This window comes from Adiantum capillus-veneris, chromosome 8, assembly GCF_014529385.1.
Source record: "Adiantum capillus-veneris isolate H3 chromosome 8, ASM1452938v2, whole genome shotgun sequence".
In the NCBI taxonomy this organism is placed as follows: domain Eukaryota; kingdom Viridiplantae; phylum Streptophyta; class Polypodiopsida; order Polypodiales; family Pteridaceae; genus Adiantum; species Adiantum capillus-veneris.
Window position 1 is genome coordinate 68,887,257 of NC_140938.1, and position 7,487 is coordinate 68,894,743.

General features: G+C 41.7%; 1 pseudogene; it reads right to left on the minus strand.

The window, feature by feature from the left end:
- Positions 1–5,647: 5,647 nt before the first annotated feature.
- On the minus strand, positions 5,648–6,695 carry LOC147452317 (peptidyl-prolyl cis-trans isomerase 2-like; annotated as a pseudogene).
- Positions 6,696–7,487: the final 792 nt, after the last annotated feature.

The following is a 7,487-nucleotide window of genomic DNA, read 5'->3' on the forward strand; positions in this document are numbered from 1 at the left end:
AACGCAATCAATGCATGAGCCTGTGCATCCTTAACATCCCAACCAGCTTGTTCTACCGTAGGCAAAACAACTCTAACAGCTGCAATCCTTGCAGCAAGACCTGCAACATCCTCAACATCGCCTACATCCTCAGAACCAGGACGTACATCAATGCCCTGCACAATGTTCCAGACACCCTTTGACACAAGAACATGTTGCATCATATAAGCCCACATAGGGTAGTTGTCCCCATCCAACCTGTCCTCAACAGCAAACATCTTGAACACATATGTGTTGTTGTTGTCAGCCATGGTAAATGCTGCACCTGATGTGAAAACTGCTCGAAAATAGGAGAAACAGAGCGGGAACAACCTGTGCTATATAGCACAAACCGTAGAAGACTATAAGGCACTTGTTATGCAGAAAACGGCACTGACAGAAATTCTGCACAAAATGACGAAATAGCATGTGCTGTACTGCGTGTAGTGGAAACGGAGGCCGAAATGAGCCAAAATCAAAATTCTGAGCAGACCAAGCTCCTCGAGCCCCCCCAAATTTTTTTTCGACCTGCGAACGCTCACCAAAGCTCAATGAAATCGGAGAAAGTGAGCAGGCGTGTGCTAGAGCAGCTGGTGACTAAACCCGGGAGGGCGTGACCTGCTCTGATACCAATTGTTGGAATTAGGGTTGCATAGAAACACACACAGCTTGGAGAAGATGAAGGAAGCTCAAGGCACACAATAGAGAGTGTGTTACTTAGTGTGCAATGGAAAGATAGATAGCCCTAGAGTGATGGGCGTATATACAATGCACGGGGGAAAAAACCTCCTAAAGAGGGAAAAAATGACCCGGCAGTCCTAGTGTGTTCACACACATCACTACCACATGTATATGGTTCTGCAACACCACTTTCATCCATAGAAGATATGCTTAAAAGGATGAATGACATGATGAACAACATGCAAAAAACACCTATCAGGGGACTAGGACAAGGGATACCTCAACAGGGACAACCAATTAGACCACAAAAATGGTGTGCAATTGAGGGTAAATGGACCAACCATGAGACCCACGAGTGCTACTTCATACCAAAGTATGATGGGGATGTTCAATACGTACCCATGAGGCCACAAGGACAACCCATGTACAGATATCAGCCTAATATGGCCCAAGCTCAAAGACCACCAATGGGTATGGAAGAACTCAACCTGTGTTGGGACAACAACATCTGTACCCAGGACATAATGCAGTGCGTGTAAAGTACATGCACTCTGAAGGAGTCATAGATGGACAAGCATTAGTGCCTGTTACACCCTATGCTGAGCCTAGTCCATCTACAGTAATGGTAGAAGGAGATTGGTATAATTCACATCCACCACCAACGGAAGAAACCGTGACTTATGTTCCACCAGAGCTTGCACCAATGTATTATGTAGCTAATCAAGGTGTCAGACCTCCCATGGTAAGACCCATGATTAAGCCAAGAACAGGAAACTGCCATAACTGTGGTGCAGATGATCACTGGAAAAATGAATGTTCAAAGCCTGACAAAAACCTCAAGCCAGTTGAAGCCTATTGCATACAATGTTGCAAAAAGGGAGGACACTTTCCGGAAGATTGTCCTAAAAATCCTTTAAACAAGGGTAAAACAATAGTAAACGTAGTCCAAGTGATACCTAGTAGCTCATCAGAGAGTGAACCGATTGTTCTAATCAAGGTAATCACTAGAGCCCATGCCAAGAAAAAAAAAACACAACTCCTCTGATGATTTGAAAAATACAAAAGTTTCCTCTCAAAGAATCAAAAGCAGCAGAAGAAAAAGATATAAGATGAGAAAACAAAAAGAACGGGTTGAAATCAAGGAGAAAACAAAAAAGCTATTTCAAGAAAAGTTGAAAGAAATTGGAATAGAAATCAAGGAAACAACCGTGAAATCTGGAGGATCCATTCTGGTTGATAAAATTTTTGAGCCTATTAACGCTGCCTTGGAAGCCTACCAAGCAGGACTTAAAGCAGGCCAAAACATGAAAAACAAATGGAAAAACTATCCTTCCCTAGACATGGAAGCAGCTAAGTTGGAAGCTTATCAAAATTTGGTAAGAATCATGCAAGAAATGCTGGAAAAACATATTGCAAAACCTAAAAAGGTTGTGGTAAGAGACGCTAAAGAAAAATCCGATGTGGTGGCATAACCCCACCTTGAAACAAAAGAACCAGAAGTTATAGTGCTGGACAACGAAGATGCCTTAGACGGAATTCCATTCGTAGAGGAAGACTGGCCAGGACACTTATGTGAAAAATTTAGTGAGATCAATGATGAGAGCCTAAATCTAAAGTTGGCTCCTATAGAGGAAGTCTGGTTGGATAACCTACTTTTTGATGTGAACATGGATGTACAATTCTTGTACGGAGATTGCGGATCTGAAGCTTCAGTAATGTCAAAACCATTGACCCTAAAAACATTACCCTCTTACTTGGGAGATAATGAAGATGAATCCATAGTGTGTAAGACCACTCAAGTAAAAAGAGCTGAACAGACCTTAGAAGTAGACAACATTCATTCAATCATGTCTACACCCATCCAATGCACTCTTACCTTGGGAGGACTGTTAAAACTGAGACCATATTTATGGAATGATCTACAGAAAACCCTAGAGAAGGTGGAGATAATGGGGCTAATCTCGAAAAATTTGGGAAAATTGAAAAATGAAATGGATAACAAAGAGATTCAATCTGTTCCCATGAACAAAGTTGGAGAATATTGCGAAGGGGAAGAAGGAAACACCACCCTTCCAGTGAAATATAATGACATTGAAACCATGGCGATACTAGATAGTGGAGCAGGCATAGCCATAGCCACGAAAGCAGTATGGGAATCCTGGGGACAACCAGCCATTAGACAAACTCGAATGAAATTGCAATTGGCTGACAGACACATTGAGAGACCATTAGGGCTACTTAAAAAGGTGATAGTCAATTCCTGTGGAATTGAATATCAACACACGTTTGCCATAGTAGACTTTGGGAAAAAACTCAATTACAAAATCATATTGGGAAGACCTTCTATGTGACAGGTATAGGTTATCCAAGATTGGGGAAACAATTATTTGTACTTGAAGCAAGTGGGATCTATAACAAGAGTAAATCTAAAAGATCACACTTATAGAGATGTCTTGAAAACACCCATACAAGAATTTGAATTAAGTCTCTTCGGCTGAAACTAAGCTTCCATCCTGGTTAAACAAAGACACTCTTATTTGGATGTGTGGAGCTTCAAAAAATGGAAGTTTAAAATGAGAAGAATGTATCCTAGAAAGGGACTGCACAGATGAAGCCTATGTACCTAAACCCTTTTCACAGCATTTGTTTGAGCCATTCGAATGGACTCAAATTTTAGCGACCATGGATGTATGTGTGAATACGTCTATGCCTACTCAATTTTGCAATGAGGATGGCTACGACATAATTCCCATCCAAATGATTTCAATCCTCATCATTGAAAACGAAGATGAGGAACCCAAGGACGTGATGAAAGCTCAACAAGTCTTTTCAGACCTTTATTACGATGCAACTGAAGAGTTAGATAAACACTCAGCTACCTCAGAAGTTTTGGGGTCAGAAAAAGAACATATGAGAGCTAAGCTACTCTTAAAAGGAGGGGAGAAAAGTTTTTTGACTTTCCAAACCAGAAATCAAGAAGACAAAAATGGTATAGACGAAAGAGAGACACCAAAAACGTGAAAACACGACCTATGCCATCAGTCTCCAGTAGAACAAAATTCCTGATGTAGATAGATGCAAATGATTGTGTCAAGGACAAAATCACTGGCATATATCTTTCAAACAAAAATTCAAAAATGTCTCAAACATTGAGAAAAACAAGGAAGGATACTCAAGCAAACCCACAGGATAAGAAACCACTCATGACCCGAGTCGAGCAGAAAAAGAAATATCAAGAGTTAAAAAAAGCTCTAAAGGAGATATATACGACCGCAATGGAAACCATGGAAGAAGATGGTAAGGATGTAATGAGTGTTCCATCCCATTAAGTATACTCTCCAAGATAGAAAAAACATAGTCGAACAACCTGTTTACGGAACTACGGAAACAGAGCGAGTCTTACGAAGGGCCTGAAAACACTAAAAAGATAGACCTGGCTGAACCAGGAGAAGAGCCTAGACCTGCTTACATTGCAAATGACCTAACAGAAGAAGAAGAAGAGATTTTGCTAAGCTTGCTAAAAGAATACCGAGATATCTTCGCTTGGTCTTACAAGGATCTCAAGGGTGTTGATCTAGAAATCTGTCAACATACCTAACCCATGAGAAAGAGGAATTCCAAAGAGCGAGCAGGATTTTTCGAGCAAATAAAAAATCGAGCAACCTAATCCAAGTAAACTTCAAGGAGCTTATGTAGCCCTGTCTCCTCTAACAACATTTTGGACTTGATTAAACATCAGAATCTCTTAGAGAACTCATTCTAAACACATCTATATGGAAGCCATCTAAAATGAAGTTTTAGCAACAAGGAATGCACAACTCAACATGCTAGCACACTAAAGAAATGTTCATTGCACAAATCTCACTTAGATATACAAACATAGGCTCCACACTATGTAGTATTTTGTTGATCAACTCTTTGTATTCTAGATGATGCCTCTAGTGAGTCTAAGTGGTAATACTGCATTATGGTTAGGAATGCAAGCATCACTAGAAGACACGTGAAAGTTACCATGAAAGAGAGGCAAAAAAAGGCTATCTTGGTGGACCTTTGTTGGGATGACACCATTTTGTTTCAAAAGAAGATCCCTTTCTTTTGTCTCCTTGAGCATGGAAAATGAAAGAGCACATTCATGAATACACTTTTACCCCCCCCCCCCCTCATCCTCCAGTTAGGTTTGTATCACAAGGGCCCCACCCTAGTATTTTTGTGTTTTGGGACAAACAATCTATTTTTATATCAAGTCTTCAAATACAAGCTTCTCATTAGTAGCTAAGCATGGTTGTGCATCAAAGAAGATCCCTTTCTTTTTGTCTTCTTGAGCATGGAAAATGAAAGAGCACATTCATGATTACACTTTTATCCCCCCCCCCCTCCAGTTAGGTTTGTATCACAAGGGCACCGCCCTAGTATTTCTCTGTTTTGGGACAAAAAATCTGTTTTTATATCAAGTCTTCAAATACAAGCTTCTCATTTTAGTAGCTAAGCATGGTTGTGCATCGTTTACCTTTTACACATGTCAAAAGCACTACTTTGAAAGCATCATCGTCACAAATTTATCATAATTCACATATCCATCAACATCTACCTCTCAAATCATTTTATCAACCTACTTATCTGTCAACTTCTCTCCTAGATTTTTCATCAGCTAGACTTGGACTTGTAGTCAAATTTGTGGATGACATATAAAAGCCTTGAATGCTTTGTCCTACTTCTCCTCAGAGTTGGTATCCATCATCTTATAAGACATTAGATTCAAAAACTCGAGAAAATTGATCGTTCCATTTCCATCTGCATCCATTTCATTGATCACGTCCTGTAGCTCTACTTCTATTGTGTTTTGTCCAAGTGAGTGCATCCTAGTACCAAGCTCTCTGGTGGTGATATTTCCATCGCCATCTTTGTCAAAGGGAATTATGCTTCTTGAACTTTGAGATCTTCTCTCCAATCAATTTCTGAGCCATCGTGCTAGAGAAGACATGCACAAAAGATGATGCAAAAAAAGACGAAAAAAGAATGGATAGCCATAAGAAGAAAGATGATGAAAAATGGTAAACAGTGAGGAGGAGGACTGCATTTTGCCACTCGGATAGCCCACAGTTTCAATGTTCTTCACCACATCCATGCCCTCAACAACACGTCCAAATACAACATGCTTTTCGTTGAGCCACTCAGTCTGGACAATGTACAGTAAAAACTTCGAGCCGTTATTGTTGGGCTCGACATTGGCCATGGAGAGCACAACAGGGCCAGTGTGTTTCTTGATGAAGTTCCCATCGGAAAACGTAGCCCCATAGATGGACTCCCCGCCAGTTCCATCCCCATGGGTGAAGTCTCCTCCTTGTTGGCACATAATGTTCAAGAAAAATCTGTCTCAACTTAATATCATGCCGCTTTCAATTTAAAAAATGTTCGTAGAGAGCAAAGCGAAAAGGAGAAATTCTGTCTCAAAATATAGAAAAATGGTACAAAGACCCAAAAAAATAACCTAATTTTTAAAAATTTCCTCTTGGCAAATTCAAGGAAAAGAATTTTGTGCGTTTGGAAAAATGATTTTTCTTGAACATTGTTGGCACATGAAGTTTGGAATCACCCTGTAAAATGAGCCCTTGAACTGCCAACGTTTGTCAGACTTGCATGAAGCTTTCTCTCTATTACACATTAAAGCCCTAAAGTTCTCGACATTTTTGAGAGTAATGACAGCATAAAGGTTCATTATGATGCGTCCCACCTGCTTGTCACAAATATTGATTTTAAGAACTCCCTTGGGTTGGCGGCCAATGGCCATGGTTCCTTGAAACTTTGAAATACATGGCGATGGAGGAGCTCGAAATCAGATCGGTTGCAGAAACAAAACAAGATGACACGAGATGCTCAACTCTCTCTCTCTCTCTCTCTCTCTCTCCTCTGACCCAACTTTTAAGGCCTGCTCGCGTCCGAAAGAGGTCCAAAAAACTCTTCAAAACAGTCCGCGTCGCCGTGGACTGTTTTAAGGAGTTTTAAAATGATCAAATCATTGGAAATATTCTCCGCTGCAGTCACTGGCTGTAGCACGTCTCCTTCGATGCGCAGGCATGGTCCTCTCTCTCTCTCTCTCTCTCTCTCTCTCTCACAAATAAATCAGACTGCCTCAGGGAGGAAACAACCAATTTCTCCCAACATTGCCCACCTCGCATGGATGATTTCATAGGCTTGGTGCTTGTCAAAGTCTGCCGGTTTCTTGCTAAGACCCAAGGGATCAAATCCATAGTCTCCAGGGATTTCCGCAGTGAGATAGGCAGACACGTTAAATCTGGCTAACAAACCCTCAGGGAGGTGGATGGACCGTACCGCTTTGCAAGCTCCTCATTAGCGAGGGACGGCTTTGGCGGCATTGGGGGAAGGCTTGGGCTTCTTCTTGCCTAACATACCACAATGGCGGGGGATGGGGAGGAGACCCAAGAAGAGTACATAAAGACAAGGTGGAGGCGGCAATGGCCTGTCCCAAGAGCTTGGGCCTCGACAACAGGGAAGAAGAACCTTCGAGGGCTGTCATTTCTACGAGAAGAGGACGACAGGGACGTAGAGGCGGCAATGGCCTATCCCAAGAGCTCGGGCCTGGACAACAGGGAAGAAGAACTTGCAAGGGCTACAATCTTTGCTGCTCTCCTCGCTCGCTACTCTCTCTCCACCAAGCTCTTGCCAGGCGCGCTCTCTCTGTCTCTCTCTCTCTCTCGTTCTCTCGTCTGAAAGATGTTCAAAACCTCCTGAAAACAGTCCGCGGCGCCGCGGACTGTCTAGAGAAGTTT